Source organism: Oncorhynchus mykiss, chromosome 19, assembly GCF_057628025.1.
Source record: "Oncorhynchus mykiss isolate SJ-2025 chromosome 19, ASM5762802v1, whole genome shotgun sequence".
In the NCBI taxonomy this organism is placed as follows: domain Eukaryota; kingdom Metazoa; phylum Chordata; class Actinopteri; order Salmoniformes; family Salmonidae; genus Oncorhynchus; species Oncorhynchus mykiss.
Genome location: NC_143040.1, coordinates 56,154,795 through 56,181,822, shown reverse-complemented (window position 1 = coordinate 56,181,822; position 27,028 = coordinate 56,154,795).

Genomic DNA, 27,028 nt, shown 5'->3' with positions numbered 1-27,028 from the left:
GTCCCTGGATAGTCCACCCTCGCCGCCAACCATGGCCTAGTAGTCCTCACCCAGAAACCCACTGGACTGAGGAGCAGATCGGGACTGAAGGACAGCTCGGGACTGAGGCAGCTCGGGACTGAGGGGAAGCTCGGGAGTGAGAGAAAGCTCGGGAGTGAGAGAAAGCTCGGGAGTGAGAGAAAGCTCAGGCAGGTAGGTAGATCTACCAGATCCTGGCTGGCTGGTGGTTTTAGCAGATCCTGGCTGACTGGCAGATCCCGGCCGACTGGCGGATCCCGGCCGACTGGCAGTTCCGGAAGAGCCCGGTTGACTGGCAGTTCCGGAAGAGCCGGAACACCTGCCTCTGATTGAGAACCACTCCAGACAGCCATAGACTTTGCTAGATAACCCCACTAGCTACAATCCCAATACATACACACCAGAACCCCAGGACAAAACACACCACAATACAAAAAACCCGATGTCACACCCTGGCCTGACCCAATACATGAAGAAAAACACAAAATACTTAGACCAGGGCGTGACAGTATGCATAGATTGGTATAATCTAGAGCCAAGCGAGTTGATTTTTAATCTGAGCGTGTCCTGCTATTGACACACTTGTTGATTTATGAAACCGAACGTGACAACAGATAGGCCTAGACAGAGCAGGTAATTGCAGATAGGCCTAGACAGAGCAGGTGATTGCAGATAGGCCTAGACAGAGCAGGTGATTTCAGATAGGCCTAGACAGAGCAGGTGATTGCAGATAGGCATAGACAGAGCAGGTGATTGCAGACTGGCCTAGACAGAGCAGGTGATTGCAGATAGGCCTAGACAGAGCAGGTGATTGCAGATAGGCATAGACAGAGCAGGTGATTGCAGATAGGCCTAGACAGAGCAGGTGATTGCAGATAAACCTAGACAGAGCAGGTGATTGCAGATAGGCCTAGACAGAGAAGGTGATTGCAGATAGGCCTAGACAGAGCAGGTGATTGCAGATAGGCCTAGACAGAGCAGGTGATTGCAGATAGGCCTAGACAGAGCAGGTGATTGGTGGCTACAGCCCTTTTCCACCCCTTTATGTTAAGAAATTAATTCCTGCTCTTCTCCTTCAATACAGCATCAACAATAGTCATTAATTAAATAGCTTACTGCAAAAGGACCAGGTGTCGTTTGTTTTAATTTGAGGTAGAAAATAATATTATTTTGCTGGTCACTAGCCTATATTTAGTGGGTGGCTTGGAGGAGGGTGTATAGATGCTGCTTTCTTTGAAGATGTTTCTGTCCGTTTCCTGAGCTGCGGTTGGCTCCTCGCTCCCTTTGTTGACTTTGTCCTGCCTCTCCCCAATAAACAATCCCCGGGCTGATACAATGCCAGGTTCTGTCTGAAACAATCAGGACTCGTGCCCCTCTCAAGCATGCCAAGCAAATCAAACCCCAGGCAGAGACAAACAGGCGGTGCAGCTGTCCTCAGACAAAATCAACCACTTCCGGGCCAGAGAGAAGGACTGGGGTGCTGGGCTCAACCTAAATGGACCATTGTTGTTGCTCTCCCAGAAACCCATAGTACCACACAACACTCGATTGTGGTGGAAAATGATTATATCCCCCTCTCTCCTCGCTGTTGCACAAGGCAACCTCGTGGCAGTCTGTAGGGGGGAAGAATAGGCCCACCCTGCTGGAAATGTGTGGAATGGATCCAGTCGAGTCTACGACAACACTCGCCACAATCAGTATCCCGAGTGAAGCAGATTCTGCATGTCTGGCAGTCAAGGCACTCGACATGCCACAGCAGTTTGACAGGGTGTTGAAAGCAGGTTCACATTTTAATATTCAGTGCACCTATTCATTAACATTCTATTCTGGTCCACAATGGAGACTGGAGAGGCTTTGACCCGCCACATTCTCAGATCAAGGTCACTAACTAAGAAAATAAAATCTGCATTGTATTCCTGCCGCTTTTTATCTCCCAGACTGCCATACCCCCCCAAAAATGTATCCCCTCACAGATGAATACATTCATCATGTTCTCAATTGGGATGCTTCTCAAAGAAAATGTTTAAAGTTAAATTATTATTTTGATCTCATACTATGAAGGGCAATTTCATCTTAAGGACAGGGCAGTTGGAGTCATGGTACATTTGGGATTTGTTAAAGGATGGACCTCTTTATTCAATCCCACACTCTCACCTACAAACATGGCTTTGTGGGGGCTCTGTCTAAAATATATCTGGAGTTCAAGCCAATAGGTGTCTAGTTTTCATGGCAACCAAGCTATGCAGTCCCCAAAGCCTATTTGAAAATATACATCCTTGCACATATGCGTGCACACACAGACGCGCACACACACACACACACACACACACACACACACACACACACACACACACACACACACACACACACACACACACACACAGAGAGAGAGAGAATAAATCCAGCCAATGAGTCGATTATGTGACTGGACCGTTTGACAAAGGGTGAGCATGTTGCAAACATGTCCCCTGTCAGTACTGGGTGTATGTGGGCAGACACAGTCTCATTAAAATACATACAGACCCAGCGCAGCTTTGGTGGGTGGGAATGATGCTCCATCAATTTGTCATTACAACGGCCCTGTCCCCACCCACTGGCATGTATCTCCCTGCCACTGTCCCCTCCCAGGACAGAACAATGGCAGCCTCCTTTATTGCCTGTGTGGCCTGCCTGATCAGGGGTCAGCACTAATCCTTGGGGAGTCCTCACATTGTGTTTTACCAACCAGGGTCAAACTGTTTGAAATGAGGGGGTTTAGTTAAACATCTATTAGCAAGGTCCAATGTGTTATTGCCTGATTTATGAGAGGCTGTTGTGCTCAGCTGTCCTCATACTCAACAGCGTATGGCCAGTATGCCACATGACTCATGTTATGTGACACAGCCAACACAAAACACACCATACTGCATACATATACAAATGAATACTGACTGAACCCATTGTACCCACTAACACGTCAAAATATATAGATCATGTGTTATATATATAATTAAAGAACAAATTGAGCCTGTTCAAAAAGTACTATTTCAGATGCTGACAGACAGCCCTCTTTGCCACTGAGAGGCGCCATGCTCTTCAGCGCTTACTAAAACAAGTTGAAAGAGAAACATCTGTTGTGGTGGATTCTGTGTAGCCTGACTGTTAGCTTGGTTAGTGTAGCTGACATTCAAAGAGGGGAGAAACACGGACAACAATCCCAGCAGTCCCTGCTGCGATAAGACATTTCACATGGTGGCCGTGTCTTTTGATACAGCTCTTGTGATCCCTGCTGGTGTGGCTTTTAGAAGGTAGCCGACACACACGCACACACACACACACACACACACACAGCACAGGCCCATGGCATTACAAGTGCTAACCACTATACTAAATGTGAACATGTCTCATTATTTCTGCTTTCCTAGGATTCTGTTTTTATGGTATTCAAGAAATATTGGGTCATAGAAAGAATAAATATCAGACTCATAAATTCCACCATAGAGCCTGCATGACATAAAAACGTTATTTACTCTATCCTTTTACCAATATGCATTGAATACTGCTTCTCGGTTAAACTAGCTACCCTCCAAACAAGCAGAGAAAGCAAGACTTCCATGTCCATGACAGTAGACTTATATCTGGGGGAAGAGGGAAGAGTTATATCTGGGGGAAGAGTTATATCTGGGGGAATAGGGAAGAGTTATATCTGGGGATAGAGGGAAGAGTTATATCTGGGGGAAGAGGACAGTAGAGTTATATCTGGGGGAAGAGGACAGTAGAGTTATATCTGGGGATAGAGGGAAGAGTTATATCTGGGGGAAGAGTTATATCTGGGGGAATAGGGAAGAGTTATATCTGGGGGAAGAGGGAAGTTATATCTGGGGGAAGAGGACAGTAGAGTTATATCTGGGGGAAGAGGACAGTAGAGTTATATCTGGGGGAAGAGGACAGTAGAGTTATATCTGGGGGAAGAGGACAGTAGTTATATCTGAGGGAAGAGTTATATCTGGGGGAAGAGCGAGGAGTAATATCTGGGGGAAGAGGGAAGAGTTATATCTGGGGGAAGAGGGAAGTTATATCTGGGGGAAGACGACAGTAGAGTTATATCTGGGGGAAGACAACAGTAGAGTTATATCTGGGGGAAGAGGACAGTAGAGTTATATCTGGGGGAAGAGGACAGTAGAGTTATATCTGAGGGAAGAGGGAAGAGTTATATCTGGGGGAAGAGCGAAGAGTAATATCTGGGGGAAGAGGGAAGAGTTATATCTGGGAGAAGAGGGAAGAGTTATATCTGGGAGAAGAGGGAAGTTATATCTGGGGGAAGACGACAGTAGAGTTATATCTGGGGGAAGAGGACAGTAGAGTTATATCTGGGGGAAGAGTACAGTTGTCACGCCCTGACCTGAGAGAGCCTTTTTATGTCTCTATTTTGGTTTGGTCAGGGTGTGATTTGGGTGGGCATTCTATGTTTTGTTTTCTATGTTTCTTTATTTCTATGTTTCAGCCGGGTATGGATCTCAGTCAGGGACAGCTGTCTATCATTGTCTCTGATTGGGAATCATACTTAGGTAGCCCTTTTTCCCTCCTTCAGTGTGGGTAGTTAACTTTGTTAGTGGCACTTAGCCCTGTAAGCTTCACGGTTGTTTCTTCGTTTATTGGCGACATTTTAAATAAAAGGAAAATGTACGCTCACAACGCAGCATTTTGGTCCACTTCTTACGATGGCCGTGACAGAACTACCAGCCACAAAAGGACCAAGCAGCATGGTAAAAAGGAAGACTGGACATGGGATGACATCCTGGACGGCAAAGGATCCTGGACGTGGGAGGAGATCCTGGCCGGAAGGGATCGCCTTCCATGGGAACAGGCGGAAGCAGCCAGGAAGGCAGAGGCAGCTGGTAAGGGGCCCATCGTTACGAGGGAACACGGCTAGCAAGGAAGCCCGAGAGGCAGCCCCAAAACATTTTTGGGGGGGGGCACACGGGGAGTTTGGCTGAGTCAGGTTGGAGACCTGAGCCAACTCCCCGTGCTTACCGTGGCGAGCGTCGTACTGGTCAGGCACCGTGTTATGCGGTGGAGCGCGGTGTCTCCAGTGCGCGTTCACAGCCCGGGGCGCTACCTTCCAGCTCCCCGAATTGGCCGGGCTAGAGTGGGCATCCAGCCAGGTCGGAGGGCGCATCTGGCCGCCAGTACGTCTCTACGGACCAGGATTTCCTGCGCCGGCTCTGTGCACTGTGTCTCCGGTGCGTCTGCACAGCCCAGTGTGTCCTGTGCCTGCGCCCCGCACGTGCCAGGCCAAAGTAACCATCCAGCCAGGACGGGTTGTGCAGGCTCTACGCTCGAGACCTCCAGTGCGTCTCCACGGCCCAGTGTATCCTGTGCCCGCTCCCAGAACCAGGCCTCCTGTATGTCTTCCCAGTCTGGTGAGTCCTGTGCCTTCTCCCAGAACCAGGCCTCCTGTATGTCTTCCCAGCCTGGTGAGTCCTGTGCCTTCTCCCAGAACCAGGTCTCCTGTATGTCTTCCCAGCCTGGTGAGTCCTGTGCCTGCTCCCAGAACCAGGCCTCCTGTATGTCTTCCCAGCCTGGTGAGTCCTGTGCCTGCTCCCAGAGCTAGGCCTCCTGTATGTCTTCCCAGCCTGGTGAGTCCTGTGCCTGCTCCCAGAGCCAGGCCTCCTGTATGTCTTCCCAGCCTGGTGAGTCCTGTGCCTGCTCCCAGAACCAGGCCTCCTGTATGTCTTCCCAGCCTGGTGAGTCCTGTGCCTGCTCCCAGAGCTAGGCCTGCTGTATGTCTTCCCAGCCTGGTGAGTCCTGTGCCTGCTCCCAGAGCTAGGCCTGCTGTATGTCTTCCCAGCCTGGTGAGTCCTGTGCCTGCTCCCAGAGCTAGGCCTGCTGTATGTCTTCCCAGCCTGGTGAGTCCTGTGCCTGCTCCCAGAGCTAGGCCTGCTGTATGTCTTCCCAGCCTGGTGAGTCCTGGGGGGTACTGTCACGCCCTGACCTGAGAGAGCCTTTTTATGTCTATTTTGGTTTGGTCAGGGTGTGATTTGGGTGGGTATTCTATGTTTTGTTTTTTATGTTTCAGCCGGGTATGGTTCTCAATCAGGGACAGCTGTCTATCGTTGTCTCTGATTGGGAATCATACTTAGGTAGCCCTTTTTCCCTCCTTCAGTGTGTGTAGTTAACTTTGTTAGTGGCACTTAGCCCTGTAAGCTTCACGGTTGTTTTGTTGGCGACATTTTAAATAAAAGGAAAATGTACGCTCACCACCCTGCACTTTGGACAACTTCTTACGATGGCCATGACAACAGTTGCTATATCTGGGGCCAGAGGACAGTAGAGTTATATCCGGGCCAGAGGACAGTAGAGTTATATCTGGGGCCAGAGGACAGTAGAGTTATATCTGGGGCCAGAGGACAGTAGAGTTATATCTGGGGCCAGAGGACAGTAGAGTTATATCTGGGGCCAGAGGACAGTAGAGTTATATCTGGGGCCAGAGGACAGTAGAGTTATATCTGGGGCCAGAGGACAGTAGAGTTATATCTGGGGCCAGAGGACAGTAGAGTTATATCTGGGGCCAGAGGACAGTAGAGTTATATCTGGGGCCAGAGGACAGTAGAGTTACAGTATATCTGGGGCCAGAGGACAGTATGGCAAGTGTCATTGAATATAACACCCTCTCTAGGCTGGAAGTAAACAAGCTTCTCTAATTACAGCAGCACTACAGCAATTTCTCAGCTCAAGCAGGCAACAGACTGGTCCTCTATTACTTTACTCCCAGTTGCAAATGCTCAAGATAATGACCAGTTACTAATTGGTGCTTATACCTTAGGCTATACCGGTTTGTGAGGAATATAATTGCATCTATTATAGTTGTAAATAATCCTTGAAATTAGCATCTTTTAGCAAAAACCCATGATAAATAATGGTATGGAGGATGTTCAGAGAAAAGGTGTTGACGTCGATACTGAATCGGTTGATTTATTATTAACTACAGGGGTTCAGGGCAGAGGGAAAGCCTTTCATATGATATTGTGTTTCACCGCATCTACCAGCGTTAATGAAGGCACTAATGTAGTAGAGCTCGTGTGTGTGTGTGTGTGTGTGTGTGAAGTGGAGAGTAGGTAGGGTGGGTAGTATATTACATGCAGATCACGCTTCCCAGGCTTCAGCAGCTCGTCTTTTGTGTTGGCTCTTCCGTCAGCTGTTGACTTCCTAAGTGTCTCAGACAGCCGTGTGTCTGTCTGCGCCTCTGTCCACTGGCTTGTCCTGGTCACATTTCTGAAGTCTGCTGACTGCTAATGGCCATGCCCAGACAAAGAGCCCACTCTGTGGCCACTCTGTGGTGCTGGGCCGGGGGCCAGGGAGAGCCAGGCGGGCCAGGGTAGCTGGGTGTGGGAAGAGGGTGGGCTGGAGCTGGGCAGAGCACCCGGCACTGCCTGCCTCTCTGCACCCATGTCACGCTTGTGTGACAACCACTCCTCTGTGCTTGTTTGAACTGTCCCTCCCAATTAGCACTAATAAGTGACTCTGTAAGGATGAGCAAACACAGTGCATCCACCCACACACACACACACCCCAACATGCATTCTTGCTCTCTCCTCGTCCCTACACTTAGTAGCACATGAAATCCCAGGAGCACAAACTCACTATTAGACAGAGGAAAATGCAGCTCGTTCTGAGCAAACAAGTGGTAGAAAAGAGGTAAATTATTGATAAGTCATTTGAAGAGTTTTCCTGAAAATGATTTTACCTCTGTCTTCCTGCTACTGAAGAATTGATTAGACCCTGCTCGATCAAAGAGGCTGCATCAATAGAGGCAATGAGCAGAGAAGGCATGCTCCAGGACAAGTTATTCACCACACTGTTTCATGTGAGAGAGAGCGAGAGGAAGGAGGAGAGATGAAGGAGGAGAGCCCTAATCTGTCAGGTGGAAATTTGAAGGCGGCCCTGTTAAGACTGAGAGTTATTGACGAGTCCTGGTGGCAGGAGCACCCAATCCAGTTCTCCTTGTACTGTCTCCGGCTACTCACTGGAGGATATGACGATACTCAGATCACCTCTGTAAACTCACTTCACTATACACTCCACTACTTAAAAAGTAAACTAGTTAAAAGTATAGCGACACAGGACTGTAAAAGTACACTTTTACTACGTTACAGTGTCTATTACAGGTGATATCCTTCAGCTGTTAACAAAGTGGAAAAATATGAGTGTATGAATAAATGGAAAGTTGAGAAGTCCCTACTTAAATTCAGTATTTCATGAATAAATTCCACCATAAACTCATACAGAGTAGAAAGAAAAGAATAGTGGGTACTCTTCTATTTTGGAAGTGTTGAATTGTGGAATTAGTGAAGCTTCAGTGTTGTTGTGCAGCTCTGCTGTCTCCTTCTCTGTCTATTGTTCCCTGGCTGTTTTTGTCATGCAGAAGGGTATTAAAGGCAGATCTCTTTATTATTTTAAATGTGGCACCCAAGATTAGAGTGCATGCCAAACACTGTGGAAACACTTAATTGATTTCCTTTGGCCTGTTTGCCTCTATACTGTAGCACAGAGCAGCACATCAGCAGAAGCAGCTCTGGCGCCTCTGCTGTCAACAGACCTGCCAAGTACCTCATTAGTATTCCCAGCAGTGGCATTTGCCAGCCTGCGCGTTGCCGTGGTGACGCTGCCCACACAAGTGATGATAAATGGTGCTTTCAGCACTACTCCCTCCCATAAAGAAGAACAGGGAGCTGAGGAGTCCCTGGCCAGGCCCCAGCACCCAGGCTCCAGCACCCAGGCATCAGGACACAGGCATCAGGACACAGGCATCAGGACACAGCACCCAGTCTTCAGGACACAGGCATCAGGACCCAGCACCCAGGCTTCAGGCACTGTTGTCTAGGTACTGCTGGGAGCCGCAGCCTGACTATTTGGGGTAGGGTTTAGGGAGTACACAGCAAATTTGCGGGTGTGAATACCTCGGTGTTGTGAGTGCTACATCCCTGGTACCGAACTCCCTGCCATTCAGGACCTCTATACCAGGCCGTGTCAGAGGAAGGCCCTACAAATTGTGAAAGACTCCAGCCACCCAAATCATAGACTGTTCTCTCTGCTACCACACGGCAAGCATTACCGATGCACCAAATCTGGAACCAATAAGACCCTGAACAGCTTCTTTCCCAAGCCATAAGCCTGCTAAAGAGTTAGTTAAATAGTTAACCAAATAGCTACCTGCATTGACCAACTCTTTTGACTCATCACATTAACTGCTGGTAATCTTTATTATCTAACCTGGTGCCTAGTCACTTTCCCCCTACCTACAATGCATTCGGGAAAGTATTCAGACCCCTTGACTTTTTACACATTTTGTTACGTTACATATTTTTATAATTACATTTAGATAAGTATTCAGACCCTTTACTCAGTACTTTGTTGAAGCACCTTTGGCCGCAATTACAGCCTCAAGTCTTCTTGGGTATGACACTACAAGCATGGCACATCTGTATTTGGGGAGTTTCTCCCATTCTTCTCTGCAGATCCTCTCAAGCTCTGTCAGGTTGGATGGGGAGTGTCACTGCACAGCTATTTTCAGGTCTCTCCAGAGATGTTCGATCGGGTTCAATTCTGGGCTCTGGCTGGGCCACTCAAGAACATTCAGAGACTTGTCCCGAAGCCACTCCTGCGTTGTCTTGGCTGTGTGCTTAGGGTCATTGTCCGGACAGCTCCAAACTTCTTCCATTTAAGTATGACGAAGGCCACTGTGTTTTTGGGGACCTTCAATGCTTTTGGTACCCTTCCCCAGATTTGTGCCTCGACACAATCCTGTGTCGGAGCTCTACGGAAAATTCCTTGGACCTCATGATTTGATTTTTGCACTGACATGCACTGTCAATTGGGGGACCTTCTGTAGACAGGTGTGTTCCTTTCCAAATCATGTCCAATCATTTGAATTTACCACAGCTGGACTCCAGTCAAGTTGTATAAACATCTCAAGGATGATCAATGGAAACAGGATGCATCTGAGCTCAATTTCGAGTCTCATAGCAAAGGGTCTGAATTTGTATGTAAATAAGGTATCCGTTTTTTTATTTTTAATGTTTTAATACATCTGTACGTACAGTGCCTTCAGAAAGTATTCACACCCCTTGACTTATTCCACATTTTGAATTCACAGCCTGAATAAAAAACATCTACATACAAATGACTGCGTACCCCTGCCCAGACCCACCTGCTCACACCCCGATCTCTAGCGCCCACATCACTCTTCGCCACATGGCCTCAAAATGCACCATTTTGTTTCTCTTTTGGTGCACATTTATTGAAAATTAAATACAGAAATATCTCATTTAAATTAATGACTCCCCTGAGTCAATACATGTTAGAATCACCTTTGGCAGCGATTACAGCTGTTTTTCTGGGTGAGTCTCCAAGAGTCTCCAAGAGCTTTGCACATCTGGACACTGACTTTTACATTCAAGACCCCACTTCAAGGTTATATCACATCACTGAATTCATTCAGCTATTCCTTTCACTTGGATTCATTGTGATAACAATTAGCACTGATAAAACTAGAGCTAAAATAACATGAATTTGCAAGGACACAACCCTGCAGAAAGACAGACTATAGTAATTATCTTCAACATAGGGAATGTTCTCAAGATGAGGAAATTGTACTAAAGTTGGAGATTTAAATATTTTGTCAAGGTGTCAAAAAGATTTGTTTTAAACAATGACAGTTAATAGGCCTGCATCTAGCTAGCACAATATTATTTATGTATTGTAATTAGACAGTAACATTCGTTTACTAGCATGGTTTAGCACGTCCTCTATAAAACAGTCTATTTTCCTTTATTCTTTCCTATGTAGGTGTCTTGTGGACTTGTGGAATCAGATTACAGAGACGAGGGGTTAAAGGAAAATAATTTACCTTCCCATGGGCCACCATGTAGAGCTGTGGAGCAGGGAGGGACGGGGGAGCAGGGAGGGAGGGACGGAGGAGCAGGGAGTTAGGGACGGAGGAGCAGGGAGGGAGGGACGGAGGAGCAGGGAGGGAGGGACGGAGGGAGGAGCAGGGAGGGAGGAGCAGGGAGGGAGGGAGGGAGGAGCAGGGAAGGAGGGAGGGAGGAGCAGGGAGGGAGGGAGGGAGGAGCAGGGAGGAGCAGGGAGTTAGGGACGGAGGAGCAGGGAGGGACGGACGGAGCAGGGAGGGACGGACGGAGCAAGGAGGGACGGACGGAGCAAGGAGGGACGGACGGAGCAAGGAGGGAGGGACGGAGCAAGGAGGGAGGGACGGAGGAGCAGGGAGTTAGGGACGGAGGAGCAGGGAGGGGCGGGCGGACGGACGGTGGAGCAGGGAGGGACGGAGGACCAGGGAGGGACGGGCGGACGGAGGACCAGGGAGGGACGGGCGGACGGAGGAGCAGGGAGGGACGGGCGGACGGAGGAGCAGGGAGGGACGGACGGGGGAGCGGGGAGCAGGGAGGGACGGACGGGGGAGCAGGGAGGGACGGACGGAGGAGGAGCAGGGAGGGACGGACGGATGGGGGAGCAGGGAGGGACGGACGGGGGAGCAGGGAGGGACGAACGGGGGAGCAGGGAGGGACGGACGGAGGAGGAGCAGGGAGGGACGGACGGCGGGAGGGAGGGACGGAGGAGCAGGGAGGGAGAGACGGAGGAGCAGGGAGGGACGGAGGGAGGGCGGCGCAGGTAGGCAGGGAGGAGGGTGGCACAGGTAGATAGGGAGGAGCAATGATGGAGATGGTAGCAGAGAGGGACGGTGGGTAGAGCAGGAGGAGAGAGTGGGGCAGAGATGGAGGAAGTAGCAGAGAGGGAGGGAGGATAGAGCATGGGAGGAACAAAGGAGGAGGAGGGAGGGTGATTGGAGCAGTGAGAGAGGGAAGGTGTAGCATGGATGGAGGAGCAGGGAGGGAGGGTGGAGCAGTGAGTGAGGAAGGGTGGAGCAGTGAGTGAGGAAGGGTGGAGCAGTGAGAGAGGGAGGGTGGAGCAGTGAGAGAGGGAGGGTGTGGCATGGATGGAGGAGCAGGGAGGGTGGGTGGAGCAGTGAGAGAGGGAGGGTGGAGCATGGATGGAGGGTGTCCCCTTACCATGTAAATCTTCCTCATCCTAGTTAAACAGAGCAAGTTGTATTATTCCCACATTAGGGTGCACAGCTAAGTAATGCATTAATGGCCTGATGGTGGATGTAAAATTCCAATGTGCTTCATAGACAGGTGGGTTGTTTAGCAACAAAACCCATGTGTGCGCAACCGTGGAGCAAAACAGGCTGGGTTTGCTTAGAATCAAAGGATTGTTGACAACATGTAAACTATATTTCCTATCCACAATGAGCATGTGATGTCTCTCAGATATATTTTGACAGTTGTTGGTTAGCTAGCTAACGCATTTAGCCGTATTAGTATAGACGTGACAAGAACAAGATACAACATGCTGAAACGAGCCACCTAGGATTACCACATGGCAGCTTCTAGTCATTGGTTCTAGCAGTCTGACCTTCCAGAATCATAACAACACATTGACTTCTGTCCCATCTATGCACACTCATCAATTTTGTGACATTATCAGCAAACCCATCTATTTGAAACAGATGATCTTTATTTGATATTTCATCTTTAAATCCTTTATTTGGCGACACAATTATTAGTATTTTTTAGCGTTTATATTCAGCACCATGTGTGCATGCATGCCAAGGGTGGGGCAACCACATTATAATTCTATTATTTCATTACTCCATGATTTCTTTCTACATTTTTACAGCTCAATAAATAACTATTGGGCCGTTCTGTCTCAGACACGGCTTACTTGTCCAAGGCTCACTCATTAAATAAAGTACCAAAAAGATACTCACCGAGTCCCATGGCCATTCTTTTCTTGCTATCACAAAAATAAACCCATTTCAGAGGTTTCAAAATACACATTTTTAATAGATGAGACAAATATGAATGCCTAGCTTCATTTTATCAGCATAATACAATCTGTGTGCATTTTTCTCAAGGCTACAGCTTCAATTTGGAGTCAATAAGTAGGCCTAATTCATAGTGTCACAGCTGAATACACATCCATAAATCAATGTGCCTCCCCTACGATAACTTCATAGAAGACAATTTGCAAAAACAACTAAAAAATCTAAAGTAATTTTGAACCAACTGAGAGGCACACTCACAACCCCTTTACAATATTTATGCGAGGACCTAATGACAGATCTCGTCACTCAATGTTTTTAGTTCACACATCACAATCAGAAAGTAATGTAGGTGGTAAAACAATTCCAGAACAACCGACCGCTGGAATTATAATTATTGCACTGACTCAACAGCAAGCAAAGCCTTCCATTGGCAAACTTGAGGATGACCGCTCCTTCAAAAAATGACCCTCCAATTCAAGCCTGATTACGCTTCTCTAGGACACTAAGAAGTTACCGACTTCAAAAAGACAAGCGACAATCGGCAAGTATGAACCTTGGCCTGCCGCCCCCTCAGCCCCAGCCAGGGGGCCATAGTCATTAAAAGATAAATGTATTTCCCCAATCCATTATTCATGATGTTGCTGAGCTGGGGGAGCAGAGCAGTGAGTCAGAGGCTTAGCACAGCAGTGGATCCCACTCGGCCGCGTCAAGGTCCCCACTGGACCACACTCTGATGTAGGAGACCAGGCGACAGCTGTGGGAAGAGAGAGGGAGAGAAAGAGAGAATGCGAGAGAGACAGAGAACGGGAGAGACAGAGAACAGGAGAGACAGACCGAGGTAGACCGCCAATATGTACACACATACACAAAACCATAGTTACAAATCTCTGTCTCACACACACACACACACACACACACATCATAAATCACACAAGTCTCTCTCTCTCTCAGATTAGGAGGACCTGTGTGTCTGTGGTCACACATTTAGAGTTTAGTCACAGTCCAGATCAGAGCAAACACACTGAAGTGAATGTCAAACAGCCTCAGCTCTTCTCTCCATCCATTCAGCCCTCCTCTAATGTTGGCCAAGATGAAAACAGTGACGCAATCATAAACTTTTGTCTTCTTAAACAGCCAAATAAGGACAAAGGGCTCTATTCCAGCATTCAACTTAGAAGTAAAGTATTATTCATTTTTCGTCACACAAGAACCTCTAGAGAACCTGACATATTTCACATAAAATGTAACATTTATATTTATAAAATAGATTACAAAGAAATTGGCCTGAAGGCAAACAAATATACTTTGATATGATTATCTAGAGCATTCAAATTTGTAGTACTGAATATTTGTACTAATATTTGTCACCATCTGTAATTATTTCTAAATGATCAATAAATGCTAAATCAAGCATATTTTTGTTACAATATATATTTGATTTAATCCTCTTTAACCGTGCCTCATAAGCAGACAGAAAACCCCTGCTGCATAGCTGTCTTTGTAAAAAAACAACAACATTTATCTCACATGGCTTATGATGAGAAAGAACCTGTTCATGTTCTAATCAAACGCTACCCAAATTGTCTCATAATTGCCTATAATTGAACACACACTGTGCAATTGTGTTGCTTCATGCCAATACCTATTACTGAAACTGTTCCAATGAAGTCCTCATTATAGGCATCTCTACCAGGCAAACACTCCAGCCCTGTTCATTCATTCTCAAAGAGAACACTTTCCCTGTAATATGTGTTTCATGAGGACAAAGATGTAGATGTTTAACTGTGTGAATTGTGTAGAGAAGCTTCAACTTCAAAATGCTAAAGATCCGGGTTATATTATTTCCAATGTCTTAAATAATAGAAAATCAAAAGCAGGCTAAACCACCACAAACCACTCTAAACAGCATTCTGAAAGAGTAAGTACAACAGACTAGTCCTGTCCATTAAAAAGTGTTTTCCTTCAAGCACAAGTGGTCTCCATTACTTATATTTACAAATTTGAGATACATTATACTGGCATAAAATGCACACTGGAGCTGTAGAGAAAAGAAGAGCTACATTACAGAGGAGAGGGCGTTCTGAACACATCGCTACTCAGGACTTCATGCTGGGTTCATTTGTATTTAGACAAGAGGACACAAGGGTGGGAAAATGAAGACGAGGAGGCCAGAAGATGTGGGAGGTGTCAGGACAAGTGTGTGTGTGTGTGTGTGTGGGGTGGGGGGGCTGTATTCCTGTTTTCCCACTATTGCATCCTGGCTCTAAATTAAAAACAGAAACAAAAGCGTTCATATTTGTGCTCGCATGTCAAGGGTTACTTGTTCCATTGAATATGTCTCCCATTTTCTGCTGATCACTCTCTCTGCTCTTTAATCTCTTTCTTGTTTCTGCTCAATGGCTTCCTCTCACTGTCTCCCTGTCACAAATGTAGCCTTTCTCTCCCTTTATTTTTTAACACTTACAAAACTGAAAAGGCCAGGCCTGGGCTGGGCCACCTGGAAGCAGCAATGGAGCATTCTCTCAGGCAGGCTCCCTGCCAGTTGCCAGCTGTAGCATTGTGAGCATCCATCTTAGTTAATTCCATGCATCGCAATTGTGCTGGCCGCTGTTTACAACCACCTCCTACTCTGCCTGGGTCCCTCTCCGATTGTCCCGGGCCTCCCTTGTTTAATACTGTTTTGCAAGTTATTAAGCCCTGGAAGTCCATTAATCACAGTTCATGGGTTGTGTAAGCCCACACAACGCAGGGAGAGGGGGAAGGGAGGCACACTCGCTCCCCTGAATGGGCTTAGACGGTGGTCCATTCAGATCCTAACGAGATCATTACCTCTAACTAAATACAAACCTGACCCTGTGACCTGCTGGGAAATTACGTAGGGCCCCCGGTGCACGACATTAATATGCCGTCCCAGCCCCCGCCCCCTTTCTTACAACGCTGCGTAAACGCCCAACCCAAACTACAACTCCAACAACCCCCCCCACCTCCCCTACCTCCCTCCCTCTATACTCACTTTCTCTCCAATGGACAGAAAACTAAACCTGTCATCAAAAGAAGCCTAATCACTGCTGTGATTGTGGTAAACCAAGCCTGACGGACATTTCACTGAGGCCTCAATGGCCACATCAGTGCCACCTCCCTGGCCAGCCCCTCTCCTTACCAGGCCCCCAGCCAATAAGCAGCAAACACCCGGGGCTTTTCAGTTTACTTGACACACTGTGTCCACTTTTCTGGGACCACCTGGTAAGCCCATTTTAATACAAAACCAGTTCAGCCTTCTCTCCCTTTTTCTCCTCTAATTCTGCCTCTCAAGCCAAGCTACCACCATGAATTCTGTATAATCCATTGACCCCGCGGAACATTCCTGGTTTACACTCCACGGAAGACGCTGGATTTGGGTGGATTACATGGTTTCAGTTCTATTTGGAGGCACCTGCGACTGGGAACCGAGGGGGGAACAATCATGGCCACGGCTGCGGGAGATTCCCGCACCTTTCACTCAACTTTTTGGGATCATTAGCAATCACCTTCCCTAATCTCTACCTGTAACTTTCCTATTGTGGAGACCAGGCCAGAGTGTCACGGCTACTCAGCATGGCTACAGTATGGGCTGCAGGGAGTTGGAGTAGGGGGTGGCAGGCAGGACAGGAGGGGTGAGAGAGGGGATTGGTTGACAGTGAGCACTGACTTTCAGTTTCCCCTCAGCTTATGTTAAGATGTTGTCACTTTCAGCATTTCAAGTGTCTCCACTTCAGAAGCTGGAGCTTAGCTGTAGCACTGGGTGGAGGTGGGGAGAGTCTCGGAAGAGATACATGTTAAACAAACACAACATTAACACTTTGTCACACGATCACCTGACAAGCACAATTCCCATTTCAACATTTCTCAACTTCCGCTGTTTCCTTCTTTCTCATTGACACACATCTGGTTTCTCATTGACACACATCAGGTTTCTCTCAGTCTCCATCAAAGACTCTTCAAGTAAATGCTTCCTCCCAATGGACTGTCAAGTTCGCATTGAAACTTAATGAATAAAAAAAAAAATATATATATATATATATATATATATATATATATATATATATATATATATATATATATATGTATAAATATTCTTTGAGCCTTTAATGTGTGAGGGCTTAATTGTTTTTCTTTTCTGTAAGGATATCATGTTTTCTAAGCATGGATTCTTAAGCTGTGCCTGGTAGGCAGATACGAATATTTTAAATTAGGGGTAATATCTCCACTCTAATCCTTGATAAGATCTAAATTGTTAGACGATCTGAAATGGAGATGCGGCAACTAGGCCTAAATTAAATAGAAACCTTCATTTACCTGGATATTATCTTCCTGTGAAATATAATCACTTGCTTGATAACTGAGGACACCAGCAAATTCTTATAATTGACTCTCACTATTGTCAAGGAACATGTTTCAACATGAAATGTTAAGCCAGTCCTATACCCACTGATAGACATTTGCACACACAAAAACACATGAACACACACACACATACATATTCACATTATCCCGCCGGCAAACACACTCACACAGAATTACCACACAAAAACACTAGGCCCTACACACACACCAGGCTTGTGAAGTGTCTGCCCGGAGCTGTGTTGATTGTTACTCAACACTGACCAATTGTAATCTCATAATGACGATCTCTGGCATGACAAGTGATTTTAACCTGCCAGTGGGCCGCCCCCCTACGCATTCCCAGAGCACAGATCAGCCGCCTGAGGTAAACAAAAACATTAGGAGAGCGTTCCACATTTAAGAGCACACTAATTACAGTAATTCCCATCTGAAGTACTTTTTTGTGCAATTTGCTCAGATCACCAAACCTCCAATCCCGCTCATGTAAACAAATAAACACTCCCATAACAAAGAGATAACACACATTATACAACACACTGTCAAAACTGGCTGAGGGGAAGAGCTGAAGAAGGCTTTAAATAGCAACACGATACTGTTCAGTGTGAAGCTTCAGTGTTCTGTTGATCTCCAGAGAAGGAGAATTATAAAGTGTCGTTGGTGAGTTCATGAAAATTCATATCTGATTAACATAATCAACAGATCAACAGACTTATAAGAGACCTCTTTAGATACTGTTTTTTATTTGTATTTTTTACTATTTCTGTCTGAAAACAATAGTAAAAAGTAAATCAAAAAGTCGACATGGGCACACAATCTACCTGAACTCATTCCATATTTAACACGCCTTTAGCGACTATAACCTAGTCGCTAAAGGCGACTACTCTGCAGCTCATTGGGGCGGTACTGCTCCACTCTGCAGCTCATTGGGGCGGTACTGCTCCACTCTGCAGCTCATTTGGGGTGGTACTGCTCCACTCTGCAGCTCATTGGGACGGTACTGCTCCACTCTGCAGCTCATTTGGGGTGGTACTGCTCCACTCTGCAGCTCATTGGGGCGGTACTGCTCCACTCTGCAGCTCATTGGGGCGGTACTGCTCCACTCTGCAGCTCATTTGGGGTGGTACAGCTCCACTCTGCAGCTCATTGGGGCGGTACTGCTCCACTCTGCAGCTCATTTGGGGCGGTACTGCTCCACTCTGCAGCTCATTGGGGCGGTACTGCTCCACTCTGCAGCTCATTTGGGGCGGTACTGCTCCACTCTGCAGCTCATTTGGGGCGGTACTGCTCCACTCTGCAGCTCATTTGGGGTGGTACTGCTCCACTCTGCAGCTCATTTGGGGCGGTACTGCTCCACTCTGCAGCTCATTTGGGGTGGTACTGCTCCACTCTGCAGCTCATTTGGGGTGGTACTGCTCCACTCTGCAGCTCATTTGGGGTGGTACTGCTCCACTCTGCAGCTCATTTGGGGTGGTACTGCTCCACTCTGCAGCTCATTGGGGCGGTACTGCTCCACTTTGCAGCTCATTTGGGGTGGTACTGCTCCACTCTGCAGCTCATTTGGGGCGGTACAGCTCCACTCTGCAGCTCATTGGGGCGGTACTGCTCCACTCTGCAGCTCATTGGGGCGGTACTGCTCCACTCTGCAGCTCATTTGGGGCGGTACTGCTCCACTCTGCAGCTCATTTGGGGCTCATTTGTTCTTAACTGACTTGCCTAGTTAAATAAAGGTTAAATAAATAAAAATGGTGTATTCAGACAGCCCACCTTGTCTTACCTGGTCTTATCCTCTCCCCTCTGGCCAAAGAGACAGCAGGGTATCCTCTGACAGCAGAGGTAATCAGAGCAGCCCTAAGCCACACAACCCTCCAGGTGAGTGCATCTCTCTCTGTTGGAGGACAAAATGAAGCAGAAATGATGGAGTGTGGCTGAGAGCTAATGCACCTCCCAGTAATTAGAGGCGTACCTAACTGTATGCAAACAGCATACACAGACACACATTTCACAATTCACCTATCAAAAGGCATATCCCTGTCTTATAAACTGACTCTCTCTATCCCCCTTTCTCTGAGGCTTTGTCTCTCACACATTCACCCTTAACCATCACAACTTGTTACTTGTACCAAGTCACACCGGATGGCCTCCCATGCACCTTTTAGCCTGGTGATAAATTGGACCGAGCTAAGATAGTTCAACCCTTTATTCTGCTAAACTTAAACAAAAAGACAGGGCTCTCAAAAGATTACAGCAGCACATTAACCATGGAATGAACCATGAAATTGCTTTTTTCCCCTCCTGCAGTGTTCAGACTTCATAGTGGTCACTGCCAGTCATGGGGAATGTGTACAGCCATTAGCGTTACATGAATGAAAATGAATGTACAATGAAATGTACAATGAAAAACATGTACGGAAATATACTTCGCATCAACTTTGGCTAATCTTCAGATAATGGGTAATGTGTTGTTATACTGTAGGAAAGTCAAGTTTTCAAGAGAGACCAGGGACATCAATTTAATTCCAATCAGAGGGTTTTAGGAAAAAAATGTTATTTTAATACAATAAATAAATAAATAAAATATACATGAATTTTCTCCAACCAAATTCAATAACTTAAGGCCATCGGTATGTGTTAGGCCAATCTGAGCTTCTCAGATTGAACCTATTTACATTCCTGGTTCACCTCATGAGCAAAAAACTCTGAATTCTTCCATTTCAATGTACCTCCATTTTCTCCTAACTGTACAGTATAAAGGCCTACCTTTAAATTGAATTCTAATTTATTTTCCTCTTGCACAATACTCTTCTCAGTATAACATATCAATAAGGGCAGGGGTGCTCTCTTTTATTTTCTACAGCGGCCGTTGCCTCAATGGCAGGGTCGAAGGTCATGGACACTGTGTGGAAGTTGAGGAGAGAAAAGGCTGTGCAGAACAAGTGCAGGACGAGCTTGATGAAGCGATTAGAGGCCTCTGTATCTGCCTCGGGCCAGCCCTTGATACCCTCTATCCATTACAATCCCTAAGTCAATGGAAAGAGACTGGGCATCTTGTGTGTGTGTGTGTGTGTGTGTGTGTAGGTGGTGGTGTTTCAAGCAGGAAGTCCTTTGATAGGCTATTGATCACTAACTACTACACTATGCTACTTACTGTGATGAGAAACTGTCCTTTTCAGACAATCATAGTCTATTGTGGTTTCCTATTGATTCGTCAGAGCAAAACAAGTCAACTCAAATTAGCCACAGCCGTATACGAGTCCACAGTCCGCTGAACAAATCAACTCTGAAACTATCCATAGTCCTACACACTGTGGGCTCCGGAATTATTGGAACCCTTGACAAAGACAAAGACAAACAAAAAGACTAGAATAAATCATAAAAATACTGAGCTATATTGTATGCTCAAAGTGTTTAACAACTATATTATTTTATACAATTTATAATTGCTCAGAGAAAATATATTTTGTTTAACAAGTGATTTTAAAAGATCTAAAGATAGGGGTACAAATGATTGCCTCCCTATTTTCAAAACTCCAGCACCCACCCCTTGCGGGGATAACAACACTGAACCTTTTTCTAAAATGTTTTATTAGATTGGCGAACACATTTGGGAGGCCCCTTAGACCATTCCTCCATATAGATATTTCCAGATCCTTGATGTCCTTCACCTGTTTCCTCTACCAGGAGCTTGAAAACTTGGCCGCAAGACAATAACCCCATGAACGCATCAAAATCTACAAAGAATCAACATTTTGCAGTGGCCATCTCAGTCTCCGGACTTGAACCCCATTGAAAACCTGTGGTTTGAATTGAAGAGGGAAGTCCATAAGTGCAGGATATCAAGGATCTGCATGGAGCAATGGTCTAAGATCCCTCCCAAGGTGTTCTCCAATCTCATAAAACATTTTAGAAAAAGGCTCAGTGTTATTATCTTCACAAGGGGAGGGTGCTGGAATATTGAAAACAGGGGATCCAATCATTTTGACCCTCATCTTTTTTAGAACCTTTTTTATTACATGTTAAACAAATAATTTTTCTCTGAGCAATTTTATTAGTCTCAAACATTCTTTGCACATCTTTATCAAGGGATCCAATAATTCCGGATCCCAATGTAAGTATCCACATTCACAGTCCATTGATTGGTGTGTCCAGAGGTACCAATGCAACATCACCATCTCAGTCTTATCTGATTCATATCAACGCATGACAATCATTCTTATAACTGTATTATTTAGCATTAATTCCTCATACACCAAGCAGTTGCTAAACATGTGACAGTACCATTGTTCATTACATACACTACCGTTCAAAAATGTGGGGTCACTTAGAAATGTCCTTGTTTTCTTGAAAGAAAATATAATATTTATAATATAAAAAAGGCTAATTGATCATTAGAAAACACTTTTGCAATTATGTTAGCACAGCTGAAAACTGTTGTTCTGATTAAAGAAGCAATAAAACTGGCCTTCTTTAAACTAGTTGAGTATCTGGAGCATCAGCGTTTGGGGGTTCGAATACAGGCTCAAAATGGCCAGAAACAAATGATTTTCTTCTGAAACTCGTCACTCTATTCTTGTTCTGAGAAGTGAAGGCTATTCCATGCGAGAAATTGCCAAGAAACAGAAGATCTAGTACAAAGCTGTGTACTACTCCCTTCACAGAACAGCGCAAACTGACTCTAAACAGAATAGAAAGAGGAGTGGGAGGCCCCGGTGCAAAACTGAGCAAGAGGAGAAGTACATTAGAGTGTCTAGTTTGAGAAACAGACGACTTACAAGTTCTTAACTGGCAGCTTCATTAAATAGTACACGCAAAACACCAGTCTCAACGTCAACAGTGAAGAGGCGACTCCGGGATGCTGGCCTTCTAGGCAGAGTTCATCTGCCCAGTATCTGTGTTCTTTTGACATCTTAATCTTTTTATTTGCCAGTCTGAGATATGGCTTTTTCTTTGCAACTCTGCCTAGAAGGCCAGCATCCCGGAGTCGCCCACTGTTGATGTTGAGACTGGTGTTTTGCGGGTACTATTTAATGAAGCTGCCAGTTGAGGACTTGTGAGGTACGGAGAGTTTTTAGCCTGTGTCTAAGAGGCATGAGTATGACACTATTATCCCAATTTATCCCTGGGAATAAGTCCAGGCAGCACCAGCCCCAGGCAGCCCCAGGCCCAGCGGGAAGCTAATAGACTGGGCAGAGGAAACCCCCTGAGGCTTAGGGCATTGTGTCAAGGCCTTGTCTACTTCACACACATTAAGGATCACATGCCTCAATTTCACAGTGCAGCGGGGGGACCAGCCCCAGCACACCACTGATTGGCCATTGAGTTAGGTGGTGTTGACAGTTATAGCAGTGTAGCATAATCAACAGGGAGGTCAAGGTTGATTCAGTCGTCATGGTCTATTTAATTATACCATTAACCGTCTAAATGATGGGAACATGCTGAATATCTATACTACGGAAGCACAATAAAGAATGCTGAATTCCATTCATATCTACATATGCTGCATTCCAAGACTATACATTCTGCAAGGGGGAAAATATGTTGTTGCTCATGCAGTGTCTGGCAGGTTTGAATTTTTCAATATGCCACTTCAGGTTGAAGACATTTCTACTGTCATTTTCCTCCAGTACTTCAGTGTAATTCTTTTTTTCCCCACCTCCATGTTTCCAGCGACTGCAATATTTGGCAGGCTGAATTGTGTGTTATTACCCAGCTGGAGACAATATCATTACCACATATTTGCTGTTAAGGGTCTGCAAAGAATGGTGCCTGCTTGGGCCTCACTGATCTAACAACCTCACACAGTGCTCCTAAATTACCCACTCCTGTTGCAGGGAAGTCAAACACTACCAGTTAGAGGTGAGTGAACAAAAGAGCTGGTTGAGAGAATGCCAACAGTGTGTAAAGCTGTCATCACGGCAAAGGGTGGGTAAAATATATATTGATTAGTTTAACGCTTTTTTGGTTACTACATGATTCAATGTGTTATTTCATAGTTTTGATGTCTTCACTATTATTATACAATGTACAAATAGTAAAAACAAAGAAAAACCCTTGAATAAGAAGTGTGTCCAAACTTTTGACTGGTACTGTATATGAGTGAGTTGGTGGAGAGATAGCCTACATTGAAAAAGGTGCAACTGGGGAAACACTATACCTCTCGAGGACCATTTTTAAAAGGGTATTTTTCTCACTGGATCTAATGTCATATATTTTCACTCTATTTTCATTCTATTCCTTGGTGACAGGAGCTGAAGTTTGAGCAAAGTCTTTGAAACCACATATCGGTCAATACACTGAACATCATTGATATGCAGAATAACTTCAGAATGGCCAAACAACTCCTTTTTATGGAGCTATACACACTATTTGTATTTAAGACAAATATAATTGCTCTAATTTTCTTTTGTGGACAACACACAGCAAAGACACAAACAGTTTATGCATACTGAGCGACAAAACCATATTTTTCCCTTCCAGAGAAGAGTACAGATATGGACCCTGGCAACTGAACAGCAAATGAGGGGCAATAATTATCCAAACTTCCATTCTCATCCATGATGCAGTTTCATTTATGCAAGCAATAGAACCTGTTTGATTGCACATCTCTCTATGTTTACAAGGCACAAAGCATTATCTGACCCAGCAGAGCAATACATAGTCTGAAACAGAGAATCAAACTCTTCATGAACCAATCATTAAACATCCTCGCCTGCAGAATAAAACCACAGTGAGGAAGAAAGGAAGCACTCTGAACGGGTCTTCGACAGCTTTGAAGATGTAAACAGAAAGACGTTATTGAAGTACAGATGAGGCTACCCCTCTATTCTATTCTGGAGCAGGAAAACCCATCATGGTGGAAAGAATCCTTGATTTCTCTGAACAATGGGTCCAAGGTAACATGGAAAAATAATTTTATATTAATGATGTAAACATTGACATTATGAGCATTCTGGCATCAAAAAAAAAAAAAAACACTGTTGGCATTACAGTGCCTCTACTGCTATGGTATAAAGTATTCATACTCATTAGAAGGTCTGTATAACCTACAATAAGGTTCCACTTGTAAAGGGTTTATAAAGGGTTTATTGTAATTACATTATTACCAGTTATTTAATCATTAATATATAACAAATTGGTAAAAATAATGTGATAGCCAGTCAGTGTTTGCCAAATAGTGAGCCACTCCAGCTATTAACCATTCATAAATGCCCTTACAAATGCATATAATATTGAACCCTCATGTATCATCATGCAAATTTATTTTCAATAGTTGCACCGTTAAACAATAGTTATTTTCTCACTTTTGGGTGTGATGCATTGGTGCTTTGTCCCAGGAACAGAATTGGTTGGTTATCAGACCAATGGTCAACTCCCATGATGTGTCTTGCCCCACCTGTTGATGCATTGGTACACTTATTTATTCCAGGAATGAAGGCTTCATCTCAATATCTCAAGCCATATTATTGGTGTGGTTTGCTGGTTTCTGAAAAATTCCCCCGATATTGTGATATATGCCCATCTGTGAAACATGCTTGAAATAAAGAGGACCTGGAAAGTTCCCAGAATGTTGTGTTGACACTAACATCATGTGACGTGGTGAAGAATCATGATGGACGTGGCAATGAGAAGTTTATAAAGGCCAGACAGAAGAGTTGGTGTGAAAGAAACATTGTACACAAGCTAACCATTTTTGACAGAGAGCGGGTAAATTCTCTATGCAATGTGTTTCACTTTTGAATACAGAAGTTCTGCTGGATGATTTAGCATAATGCTCAGCTAGTTAAGTAGCTATCTAGGTAACTATCGCTTGCCCCTCTTTCCTACCTAGCTAGCTAGGAAACACTAGCTGAGCATTATGCTAAATCATCCAGCAGAACTTCTGTATTCAAAAGTGAAACACATTGCATAGAGAATTTACCCGCTCTCTGTCAAAAATGGTTAGCTTGTGTACAATGTTTCTTTCACACCAACTCTTCTGTCTGGCCTTTATAAACTTCTCATTGCCACGTCCATCATGATTCTTCACGACGTCACATGATGTTAGTGTCAACACAACATTCTGGGAACTTTCCAGGTCCTCTTTATTTCAAGCATGTTTCACAGCCAGCTAAGTAGCATAATTTGGTAAAAACCTTAAACATTTTTGAGTATAGACATTCTGCTAGACGACTAAACATGAGATAATCTTTGGCATGATATAGCTAACACGTTAAGTAGATCACGTTTGCTGGCTAGCTAACGTAAACTCACGTAAACTCGTACATCGCCTTGGTCCATACAATTGCCCTTATTTTAGCGCCCCAAAAACGTAATACTTCCAGATCAACTGTAATGTCAATACCATTGTAAAGCACAATTTCTCCCCTTTCCAACAAAATAAATTACATGACGTAAACGCTGCCCGTTTCTGCATAATTCAAGCAGAAAATGAGCCCCGTCGGGTCTTTTTAAAAATGGCGGGTGGGGAAGCGAAACTAATGCATGATAGTGAGAAGGAGAGATGTTGTGTGGGAAAATTGCTTTTTTTCACTCGATCTGCCCAACTTATCACCTTATCGCCTCTAAAATGTAAATAAAACACTATAAAGAGATTATATAATGTGTCATTACATACCTTTTTGAAGGTTTGTGTCGAATTTGAATCGGGGTTTTAGGGCGGTGCTAAAGTGATCTTAGAAGTAAACAGCGGCTTTGAGAATGATGATCACATGCAATGATGACGCAAAAAATGACTATGTATCCCCCTTACCCCCGTCACTGTCCATTTCTTGTTTTTAAATGATGAGGGAAGTGCTACACCTGGTGGAGAGAGATTGTAAGACAGAAATAGTTGCTTTATGCGTGCTGTACGTTATGACACGTCAAGATGTAACATAAGGTCAGTTTTTTAAACTTTTCTCCAATACTATAGAGCCATTACCATGTCGATCAATGCTTGAATAGAAACTTAGTTCACACCCCCGATTTTGACGTCAACACAGTTGCTACAGTCCCATGAGTTTTCTTTGTAGCCTCGTTTGAATGTTGCGGTTGCGCACATTTGTACGGAATGGGGTGAGTTCACGTTAGCTAGTTATCTTCGCTAGCTAGCAAACCAAAGCTGCCAGCTGGCTCACCCATAAGAGTCAAAGCCCTGTCTAGGCCGGGGGATGGGGGTTCTATTTAAGCAATAATGCATGAGGGAGTGCCTGGATACAGCCCTTAGCCGTGGTATATTGGCCATATACCACAACCCCCCGAGGTGCCTTATTGCTATTATAAACTGGTTACCAATGTAATTAGAGCAGTAAAAATAAATGTTTTGTCATACTTGTGGTATACGGACTGATATACCAAGGCTGTCAGCCAATCAGCATTCAGGGCTGAACCACATCGTTTATAATAAACTTTATACAACGGGTGGGTCTAATCCTGAATGCTGATTGGTTAAAACCACATTCCAGCTGGTTCCACAATTTACCACCGGCTAAATCTACGATTTTAAAATGCCTATTTACTCTGTTCCATCTGACTGTGCAATCCACTGTCTCATCAGCCCAGCCAGGTACTTTATAAACTTGATCTCCACTGTAAAATCATATAGACATTATCTCACATTTCTTTTAGACTAACATTTAGATTTCAACAGCGAATATTTGTATAAACCTTGCTGTCTCTCCGACATTTGCAACCTTGTTTCAATATTCCAATTCTATCTCCAGCTGTCCAATAGTAATGAATGTGTCGAGAGTCGGGACGAGACAGACA